The 11,863-nt window shown below is 35.2% G+C and overlaps 1 long non-coding RNA gene across 1 annotated transcript; it reads left to right on the forward strand.

Moving 5' to 3' along the window:
- Positions 1-6,494: 6,494 nt before the first annotated feature.
- LOC136358423 (uncharacterized) lies at positions 6,495-7,943 on the forward strand. The gene is made up of 3 exons (XR_010743092.1): positions 6,495-6,509; positions 6,541-6,745; positions 7,629-7,943. It is a non-coding gene; the product is annotated as an uncharacterized lncRNA (long non-coding RNA).
- The last annotated feature ends 3,920 nt before the right edge of the window (positions 7,944-11,863 follow it).

The raw sequence follows: 11,863 nt of genomic DNA on the forward strand, positions 1-11,863 counted from the left end.
CTCTGTATTGAGTAGTCTAATTTTGTTTGACACCTTACCTGAGTATATTCTAGAAACTCAGAAAAAAATTGCATTATAGAATTTTTTGTAGTCTAAAGAAACTGTAGCAATGCCAGTACTTATAATTTCATATCATGTCCATGTACATTTTAGAATGCTGTATAGCCTTAGAAATGTCGTCCTCTTCCAGTAGGCAGAAAGGAGGGAAGGATTATTCTCCTGTTCTCCTTGACTCACAGAGCTTAGTGCATTCAGCTTCTTGAAAGGGTTGACTAGTTTCTTTATTCTGCATTTTCTTCTCTTACTCCCTTGGAATCCACAAAGAAGAAACAAGGCCAAGAACATACACATGTAGAGGATATGTGGACTTAATAATCTGAAGTACATTCTCAGGAATAAGGAAGATCTGACTAGGTATTTATATTTTTATTTGTAATTACTGTCCTTAATTTAACAATTTTATTGCAACACTAAATTTTCCTTAGAAATCTTTTCTCTCTATTTTGCCTAAAATATTTTCTTAGAGTGTTGTATAGTCACACACCTTCCTCATTGTACAATTGTTTGAGTACTATAGCTTCTTTTGGAACTTGCATTGATATCCACTTTAGGTTTTTCTTTTTTGATTTTTCTAGGAGCAAGATCCACTCTGAGCTTAGTGGAATATTCTCATTCTCATGTAGTAGATTGATTGATGATCAGCTACTGTTGGGGAAGGGAGGCAGAAAAGGGTTAAAACCAACTACCAGTGTATTTTTAAAATATTTTGTACAGTGGTTTTGGCCTGTGTTCATGCTTAAGAAGCTGCCTCTTTTTAACAGGAGAGGGACTTAGTACATTGTGAATGTTTTGTAATGGCTGGAGGAGGCAGGCATTAAGAAGACCTGGGTAGCTTAGCAGGTATTCAGGTTTCTCTCCTAAACTTCAAATAAATACATACTGAAAATTAATGAGGCCAATGAAGTTGGGCTTAAGCTTTTAGAAATGTAAAGTGCTATTGTGTTTTTCTAGTATCTTCTTGAACGTTCACCATAAGGTTAATTGTATTCCTATTTGGCAACTCTTCTGTTCTTCATGTATATACCTAGGGTCTCTACACAGTATTCCCTACTGGATTTTTAAAATTAAATCTTGCAGCAGTATTGTCTAAATACCCATGAAAACTTGCAATTAATATAAACATGGAGACTATAGTGATAGTTTAATCCTGTGTCATGTCTGTTCAATCATGAAGTATCAAAGCATGCAGTTCTATATATTTTTTTTAATTAGATATGTAGTAGAAGACCTAATGAAGTTATTTGAATTTCTGTGCTGATTCTTTGCCATTAGGAGGAAAAAGGCAAGGATTTTTAAGGGAAGAGTCATGGTGATGCTCAACTGTTTTGATGAAACCTTAAGTAATTTATAGTTCTGAAGCAACTGACTCAATATTGAATTTCCTCTTATTGAATTTTTGGTTTTAAGCATAAGATTCAGGAGCTTTTTGGAAGGAGAGGTGCTCTGTCAATACAATTAAAACTCATTTCCTCAGAAAGAAGGATGGATGTCCAAAAAAATTAGAAGCACACTCAGACATACATTTTTTCTGTTCTTTCTGCTTTGCAGCTTTTCCCATGTTCTGTTTCACATCCTGCCCTGCCTTTTACTCTGACCATCAATGAAAGGAGGTAAAGTAATAAAGAAACAGAATTTGGTAAAAGTGCTTTGGGTAGCCTTTGGTTTTCGCCTTTTGATGTGGGCTAGTGTTAGACCCTGGGCCAGGGTAGTATCATAATTGATTAAGCCACAGAAGAAAGAAAATGTTTATTGATCAGCAGATGAATGTGAGGGAAGAGGGTGGATGGTACTGCTGTTATTTTTGTTTCACCTCACTTGTGGAGTGACTGGTGAGAGTGTATCTGCTGTTTGCCAACCTGAGTAAGTCTTCTGGTGTGGAGTATGCTCACACTCACAGCATGCATTCGTGCATACTGTGCTTTGATTTTGTAGAGCATGTAAGTTTAATACTTTGTGAGAGGTATAAATCACCCGATTATTATATTTAAAACTTCTAAAAAGTATGAATATTAAAAATGATATGTTAGTGAATGTTAGATCTACGGACCTAACTCCTAATGGTGTCAACACAAATATATGAACTTGTATACTTTGGTGGGTCAGGACCCAATAATCACTGTAGTATTTGATTGTAGAGTTATATCTGTTGTTTTGAGACACAAAATCAAGACAGGTGCTGGAGAGGACATCTATGCCTTGGAGCATTTCATTGCGGTTTTATGTGGAAATGAGTGACTGCTGAAAAAGAATCTGAAGTTTCATAATACAAATAGTATTTTCTGGTTATAGTCATGCAGTAAAGGAAAAATAAATCCAGAAATATGTATGCTGTAATAGAAAAATTCTTTTTCTAGCCATAAGGTGGGGATAGAGCAAAAACTCTCTATTTTTCCCTGTGGTAACTTTCCATTAGAGCGAGTATTTTGATTATTCCTATGAAAAATGTATGCTATAGATTGTGACACTTTCTGATATTTTTTGAAGACTACCAAGCCTACACTGCTGACATATGTAGGGCAATTAATTTTAAAAAGAAAAAAATCCCATTCACATCCAAAACAGGATGTTCTCCTAGTCTGTGCTGAGAGGGTGAAAGATATGAAGGGTCTTGGAAGATTTTTCTTTATTCAAAGCTTAATGCTCAAGTATCATCTAGTTTTCTTAATTAGAGGTCTATAGTTATTTGTGCAACATAGCCTCGGTTTTAAAGATGGATATATTCCATGTGTAGTTTTATGAAGGAAGTTCTTGTCCAAGGCATTACTTATTTAGCAGCCTTAACCGTGAAACATACAGCTTGTACTGGCTGACTCGCAGACTTGGCATTCCTTTAGCACAACTAAGTTTAGCACAACTAAGGGCATGCACTTTCTAAATGCATGGGGTTCTGAGGTGACTTATGAATATGTATTTAGAAGGTGTGGCTTGCATTTCAAATAAATATGCTGATTACATTTAATCATACTTTGCTTTTCCACAGCTATGAGTCGTGTCAAATTCAAGTTCATTAGAATGTTTCAAAGCAATGTGTGTAGTTGTTTTTCAGTTCAATATGTATCAATATGTATGAATATGTATATTGTCATATACTGTGTATATGTATTGACATATAGATTCCTTCATGTTTTCATGGTACTTTAATGGTAACGTAGCTACTGTGATAGCTTACTTGGATATGATAAAAGAGGGTAGTAGAACAAATTTCTTACATGTTTGAATGGCTTTCGTTCTAGGCTGAGAAGATGCTGGCAGCATTTCTGTTGTGTTAAATACAGAATTGCAACTTTTTGAAGAACTTGAAGAGTCTTCCCACCTGACAGTTCATGGTTCTGCAGACATAATCAGCTGGAATTAATTCATTTACTGTTTGGTGAACGGTGTTGGGGGTTTGTCAGTTTTTTGTAATCCACATTCATCAAATTTACATGGGCTTTGATACATAATATTCTCCTGTGGACTGGGTTATTAATGTTATCCTGACCAAACTGCTGAAAGATCTTTTCAGGTCATTTGATACCTGTAAGATCATGTTTCTTACTGAGAAGGTCACTTTCCTGGGGGAATGATTTCAGGGCATGGAGAATGTGGTGGAGTGTAGAAAAACACCTGAACACCTCTTAAATAATTTCTGGTTTAAAAAACCCCAAGTGTAGACACAACCTTACTGCCCGATAACAACATGACTGCAGCAATTAAAGCAAGAACACTTCCTCCATCAATGGTTTCCTCAACCTTCTGGCACTTGGTCAGGCTCTCAGAAAGACTCCTACTTTGTTTCCTAAGCATGTAGAAAACACAGAAAGGTGTGTTGGCAACAGGACAGATCCTGAACCAAAATTTATGAAGGGCAAATACTTCCAAATAAATACAGTCATGGACAGAGCTGGATTAGCTGGAGTTTCCAGTCTTTTTTATCGGCTTGAAATTGGTGTAACTGTATTGGTGCTGACCTCTAAAATTGACAGCCTAATGTGAATTTTTTTAATTTGTTCACTTTCAGTAGGTAAGTACACACACAAATTATATAAGAAGTAATGTTTAATGAATTGCTGCAAATTTTATAAATAAACCATATACAGGAAAACATTTAAGTAAAAGGTAAGCTAGTTTTTAAATTTTTACTGCACATCTGAAATCTTAGTACAAGCAGGCCTCTAGTCATAGCTGTTGAAGCTGTTTTTCATATAGTACAAGCTAAAGTTACCAGTGAAGGTGGATTGCATTTAGATGTTTAAATTCTTTAGTTGATTTTTGCTCTTCAGAGAAAATTATATATGCTTCTGAAATTGGTCAGCTGTTGAAATATTACTGATTCCTGAAGATTGGCTAGAATTAAAAGTGGGGTAGAAGACAGTAATTAAAAACAAAACAAACAAACACACAAACAACCCCTCCCCCCCCCCCCCCAAAAAAAAAAAACACCAAAAAAACAACAACAACAAAAAACCAAGGGAACAGTCAAGAAAATGGAAGGATAATCACATGACAGAGTTAAGGTTGACTAGAGAATAATTTCTTCTGTTTTTGTAGTTTCACCGTTTGTGTTTCATGTTGAACTGTGGCCTCCCACATTTTGCAGATTTAAAATGTTTGGCCTGGTAATGGAGGGCAATAGCTGTCATCTAGTCTAAGTAACAATGTTCTGATAAAACTTTCTCCAATAAAGATATGCGATATCTTACTAAATTGCCACCAGAATTCCACACAGTAATTAATTTTGATTATACTTTACCTGTGGCCTATTTTGGAAGTTTTCCCCACAAATTCATATGGAATAAATTTGGAATATTCAGATCAGAAGTGGTAAAAACTTAATCTTCCTTTATCTTTTGTTTTCCTTGTCACCCTTTCCATTTCTGGATAACACTGGAGAGACATAGTGAAGGCTTATTTTAGGGCAGGGACAACATTTAAAAATCCAACATTTAAAAGTACTGCCAAAAGAATGGATTAATTTTCAATCCTTTTTGGAGGCACATTAGTATTCACAGAATGAATCACATTGTGGGTAAGGTTGGAAGGGACCACAGTGGGTCATCTGCTCCAGCCTCCCAGCTCAAGCAGGGTTATCTTGGAGCGCATGGCCCAGGATTGTGTCCTGATGGTTCTTGGATATCTCCAGTGCGGAACACTCCACAACCTCTGGGCAACCTATTCCTGTGCTCTGTCACCTGCAATGACCTGCACAGGTATATGTGTAGCATGAATGCAAACATTGTGAGATTGTGAAAGTAGATCTATGGTTTAATGATACTTCTTGTTGACTGCAATTTTTGAAGTTAAGTCTCAAAGAAATAGGGAGTAGCTTACTGGCTTGAGAAGCTGTTAATTTTACTGTAATTTTCTACCTGTGAACACCAGGAAGTGTTATTGTTCACGCCACTGTACCTTCTGTTGAACTTTTCTTATTTGCTAAACATCTAGCTGTCAGTGCAGCTATAGCCAAGAGTTGGAGGAATATGCAATATTAAAAACACAGAACAAGTGCAAGCACAGCAGTTTTACTTTGGCATGTTATTTTCATGAACCTAGCATCTTTTGCAAGGTTTTCTTGGAAATAAAAAGAAAACACCTTTCCAAAACATCTTTACTTGGGTAGAATGGATGCTTAATTACACTAAGCTTCTCCAAAACAAATGCTCATATATTTGAGCTGAATTGTACCTTGGATATTTCTGCTAATGCTTTTTTTTTTTTTTTTTTTCATTCTTACTTGCTCAGTTAATGCTCAAAAGAGAGAATGGGATATGCTGCATACTCGTTTCTTCTAAGGAAGACTCTTAAAATGGCTCTTTGTTCTCCCTGAAGTTCCTGGTGAAGCAGGAATGCATGTCTAGATTTATGTCTTAGAAATTATCAAGAAGGTATTGTTTTGTGTCTACTACCTGTAGTATAAAACATTTGTTCTGATGTGTGAAGTCTGCCTCTGTACTTACTGAATATCATGCATATAAATTTAAATCTCTTTATGAAGCTTGAGGTTTTTTGGTTTAGGAATTCTAGGTATTTTCTAATATATAAGGCCCAGACGGATCTTAGACTTGGGGCTCTTTTATTCTCTGAAGAATCCATCAATGTAAGATATCAGGCTACTCTATCTTTGAAAATAGAGAGGACTTTTCATAGATTATTTTACATTTTTGTCCATTTGGTTTTGTGTTGGAGGTTTTTGTTTGTTTTCTTTGGGGTTTTGTTTTGTTTTGGAGTTTTTTGGTTTTTTTGCTAATTACACAGGCTGCTAGATTAAAGGGTTTTTTGCTAAATATTTGATATCATATTTCTTTATTCAAGCATGTAAATTCAATTATGACTCACCTCCCTGAGGAGTCCTCCAGTTTCCATAACATTCCTAATACTCTTAATTTTGAAGACTAAGCAGAGTTTCTTCCCAGAGTTTTCTGTTCTTTTTCCAGGCCCTAAATTCAGTGGAGTGGAGAGTGGAGTGGGGAGTGGAGTGGAGAGGGAAGGAGAAGAGAGGAGGGAGAGGAGAGGAGAATTGTGATTCTGCAGAGCATTTATACTGGAAGATAAGCAAGAATGCCAACAAGTAGCAGGCTTTAAACCGAGAAAAATGTACGTGAAGGAAATGCTTTATCTTCCTTACCAAACTTACATGATCCTTTGGGAAGACAATTCACAAGATGAACCTTTGTTAGCAATGCTGTTGCCTTTGCTTAAAACTTGTGTAAGTATTCCCTCCTCCTTCAAATAAAGCTTTATTATTTTTCCTCCTTATTGGCAATAAAGAAGAAAGCATCAGATCCAGTGTAAACCTAAGCAATTTATTATATAGTGTGTTCATTAATGATTTAAAACCAGTTTGTTTAAATTTTTTATATGTTTTTCTCTAAGGAATATATACTCTTTCAAGAACATTTCTAAAAATTAGAAGCTAGATTTTTAAAGCTGTACCAAAACTGGGACTTTATAAATTATACTTATACCTTTGTTAAAAAAATAACAACATGAAGTTATGGCACAAAAGAGCAAATTACTACTACTAATAAAGAAACACTTTTGAAATACCAGCTTTTTCATATTTTCTCTTGTAAATTCCATTAAAAATGATGATGTCTGTTAAAAAGATTGTATGTAGTATTTTTTAAGGCTTAGTAAGTTTAACTCTTGTCTTCATCCGTCTTGAAATGTGGACCATGTTTGAGACATAATTTGTGTAACAAAATATCTTTATTTCTGAGTTAATTTAATTTTTACATGCTTGTCTTACAGAGGAAGTCTACTTTTAATAAAAGTCATGTGTTTAGAGCCGTAATTTTTGCATTCAACATAAATCATTTTTTATGTTGTTACTGTTTGATGTGAAGTCCACATTTTCTATAAGTAAACCTAGCAGTTACAGTATGGATCTCATCTTCCTCTGTCAGAACCACCATGCTACCAATCACTATATCAAAAATGCATTTTTAGAAGTTAATATAATGTTTGGAGCAAAGCTATGAGTATAGTTTCAATGCAAGAAGCACTGACAATCCTTTTTTACCTAGACTTCATATATTATCCTTGTAAACTCAAAGAAAAAGACATTTTTCTTTTCTCTGTTCTTGTAGTTTCCCTTTTAAATGGAGCCTATCACCACATGAAACACTTCCCTGACCTTTAGCATTGTCAGAACATGAAACGGAGGAGGAGGATATCCTATGGTGTACAGTGCATTAAGGGGATTACCTCATCAGCATGAAAAGTCCATAACTAATCTACACCAGAGACATGTAAGCTCTTGGAGCTGGACGTTCTTGGAAATATAAAGAAACACATCAACACATTTTCTCTGACAGTTGTTCAGCATGTAAGGGGAGCAGCTGGCATGCGAATAAATTGTAGTGTCAAATTTATTATCTGTTTACAGTGTCTTCTGTTCATATATCTACCCGGACCCCAAATTTCCAGGCAGGATTGACAAAGACAAAAGTCTGCTTCTTATGGAAAATTGAATTCAGGGTGAGATTGTTCCTGGTATTTTCCTTCTAGTAAGAATCAGTGTTCTCCCTACCTTGTCAACATTGCAGGAGGTAACTGATCAAGAGGGAAGTTTGTTTTTTTTTTTTTCTTTAAATTTCCTAAACTGGTTTGAAACTGTACCTTTACACTAGTTTAATGTATCATTTCTTCAGTTTTGCTGAGCTTGTATGGCGACATTGGAGAAATGAATCATTATGATTAAAACTCTAGCACTAGGTAAATAAGATGCAGTTCTGCCCATCCACAACATCCAACCCTATAACTGCTGCTATGATGGATTTGCTGTGACTTACTATCTTAATATATGCTTTTCTGTGTATTATCTTTTTTCCCCCCTAACATGATGATTGGTGATAAATTTGAAAAATTGACCAAAATCTGTAAACACAGTTTTCTAGCAATAAGGAACTCATGTAAACAAGTCAGCCTAAAGTTTGATTAGCCATGCTTAAATCTTGCAAATAATGTGGTTTCTAAATCACTGGGTTGAAGAACCCTGTTGCAAATTTGTGCATAAATCCTTCTTTGAAAGAATTACTAAGTATTAAGAGAAAAAAGAATGCAACATTGAATCTATGGAGACTTGCAAAAAATTGTTTCAATTATTCTTATTAGGTTATAAGAGTCTATTATTGAAACATGCTAGAATTGTTGGCTACATTGCAATATATTCCCTGAGTTTCAGAAGAGCAAGACAGCAGAAAGCATCCTAAGCAATTAAAAAGAAGGTTTTATACTGTTTTCATATTTTTCAGTTTCAGGTTATCTTTTATGGTTTATCTGCTAAGGAATTGGATTTTGTCACCCTATAACCCTTGTGCTCTGCTTGATCAAATTTTATAGTGTCTCTGAAATTCTCATCATTAACCACCTTTTTCAAGTATATTTCTTTTCAACAGCAAATATACCTTATTTGAAAAAATTCTTCAGGAGTACTCTGAAATACTGTTGAGAAAATAATTTACAACATCTTTCTTCTTTATCATGAACTGCTGAAGGATATTTCAGTTTCTTCAAGTATATTCACAATTCAGAATTGTTTGTGGAATATTCTGTTGAATATTCTAGGAGACTCTGCTTGAGCAGGGAGATTGGACCTCCAGTCGTCCCTTCTGACCCTACCCATTCTGTGATTCTGTGATTCCTAGTAAGCGTTGTTTTTTAGCTCACTGAGCAGCCGTCTGTTTTCACTGATTGCCATTTGAAAGGCAAAAGTCTGTAACCAGCCAGTTAGTTTGCATGTTGTGTTTCTTCATCCCAATTGAGCATATGTAATAATTCTTAGCTGGAAGCTTGCAGAAGACAAATGTGAACATGCCTTTCAGTAAACACTTTCTGAAGTGTGCCTGAATTGCTTAATCAATATTCCTGACGGTAAAGTTAATTTCATTAACTTTGGTAAAGCTGAGCTAAAATAGCTGTCTCGTCTTAAAAATCTGAATTAACGTGTGTGGAAAATATTTCAGAGTAGTTGATTGATTTTAGCTGCAGAAATGTATAAGTGTAGTAAATAATAGATACTTGTTGAAGTCCAAATACTCTCTTTTTTTGTTGTTGAAGTGGAATAATTTATTTGTACAGAACATAAGTAATAGATGAGAGATTTGACCAGAAGCATTGGGAAAAACCCTTCCCCTTACAAAAAATCCAGGAAGAACAGGCGTAACCTCCAATATAAGCAGTTCTAGGAACTGAAGCCTTTTGATCTGAATGAAAACCAACTACTAAAATTTTGAAGACAGTAACTTCTTTACATTACTATGTCCTCAGTTATGATTTAGAGAGACAATCCATTTTCTGTTTATCTGCTATCTGCTCTGCAGTAGGATCCAAATCTCAGTTCAACTGAGGTAAATAACAGAAGTTTTTAACATTTAAGAGATCAGCATTAAGAGAAAATGCAGAATTGTGTATCTTGTTTCCAATAATGAGAACCATTCTTGTCACTATAATATTACATATGTTCAAGCAGGATGAAGAAACTGCCTTTAAGTATTAGATTTTCTTAGGGGCTCAGCTGGGTGGGTGTTGTGGTTGCTGAAGGGACTATCAATTGGGTGAGATAGAGAACTTTATAGGCGAAGCTTTTGAAATTTCCATAACTTTCACTTTTTAGGATTTTTTTCCTTTTTTAAAAAAAGTTGTTAGCTTTTTTTGGGGGAGGGGTATGGGATGGTATGTCTGTGGATACATTCTGGGCCAAATTTTACCCATTTGGATTGGTGTAAAATCAAAGCCATACAGTGATCTATATTGCTGAAAATGGGAGCAAGATTTTGCCTCAACACTTTTGACTTGCTCTGAAGCAGTTTCCAGACTGCACCTAATTTGTCTGTGGTATTGAATGTTAACTAAGTAACAGCATCTGCACTGCTGCTAAATTGAGGGTTTTGAATGCTCAGCTTCCACACTAGCAGATATTTATGGCAAGTATGCACCTTTACCGCAAAATTGTTGCTATTATGGGATTGTTTTAATCATATGCTGAAACTCATTTTCTTAAATGCACTTTTAATTCTTTCTTTGTTTGTTTTTATTGTTTGCATAAGAACACCACATGCTAATTCACCACATGATGTGTACGCACAGTCCAAATATCACAAAGTCAGTTCCAAGGTCCAGACGTTTACCAGTCTCCCTTTCATAAAGCATATAATGGCAAAATCCTTAGTCCAAATTCAAGTCAACCAGAACTTTGGAGTATCTTCAGAGTAAAATACTCTTCAGAACAGCTGCACAATCTTGATATATAATCCGCAGTAGGGTGGACACAACCCTTTAATACTGAAAACGTACTTTATAATTTACACATGATGACAAGATAAAAGTTTTTATAAGAATTTCTTCAAAAGAAGGAGGAGTATGAAAACAACTAAAAATAAATACAATCACTTTCCTGTTCTAGGCCCACACTGGGTACAGCCATGATGGCAGCCAACACCTTTTTGGCACAGGGCCCTGCTGGTTGCCTCATCCCAAATTCAGAGACACAAAACTCAGCTCCTCTTCTGAACCTTTTCCAACTAGTTTGGGAATTTGCCTTCCTGCAAGAGGCTGTAGAAGGCGAACATATAGTGCTTTTTCTCTTGCTTCCTGCTTGTTAATAAATTGGAAATTACATATTCTACAAACATACATTGTTTTGTGGATTCCATCAAAATGCATAAATCATTAAATGTTTTATACCAATTTTTTTCTCAGCTCACACAATTCTCTTATGTAAAGCAAAATAAATGCATTTTAATTATTTATTGTACGTTATGAGAGTGTATCACAAGCCATATAAATCAGCTATTTAATGTCAAGAGGAAAAAAACTTTTTTTGAATTTCTTAGGATCTTACATAGTCAATTTTGCTTGATTTGCTGAGGGCTTAGTGCTTAATATTTTCAACGAATTTGGTCTTGATATGTCCTAGAATAATAACCCTCAAGTCAATAAAATTTCAATTTCAAGAGCAAAGTAGAGAATTGTTCTTACCAAGAAACAATGTTGAAGAATTCTTCCAGAATAGAATTAAATACATAAAAATTGTGACCCGCACATGAAAGAAAGTGAAATTTTCTTGAGTGCATGCATACATGCTAACATATCTATGTGTGGGTACTCTTCTGCACGAAAAGTCACCCCACTGAATGTCAGTTCTGGCAAACACAGCCTCAGATCCTTGTCCTGTGTTTTTGTTCTCATTGCTGAGAACTGTAAACATCTTCTGTGCTAAAAAAAGACCAGGATTGCAAATGCAGAATATTGAGTTCAAAAGCAGAACACATAGTCCCAAATACTTTCTGCTGTACACAACAAGGTGAAAGATATTTGATCT

The sequence above is a fragment of the Sylvia atricapilla genome, chromosome 3 (assembly GCF_009819655.1).
Source record: "Sylvia atricapilla isolate bSylAtr1 chromosome 3, bSylAtr1.pri, whole genome shotgun sequence".
NCBI lineage: Eukaryota > Metazoa > Chordata > Aves > Passeriformes > Sylviidae > Sylvia > Sylvia atricapilla.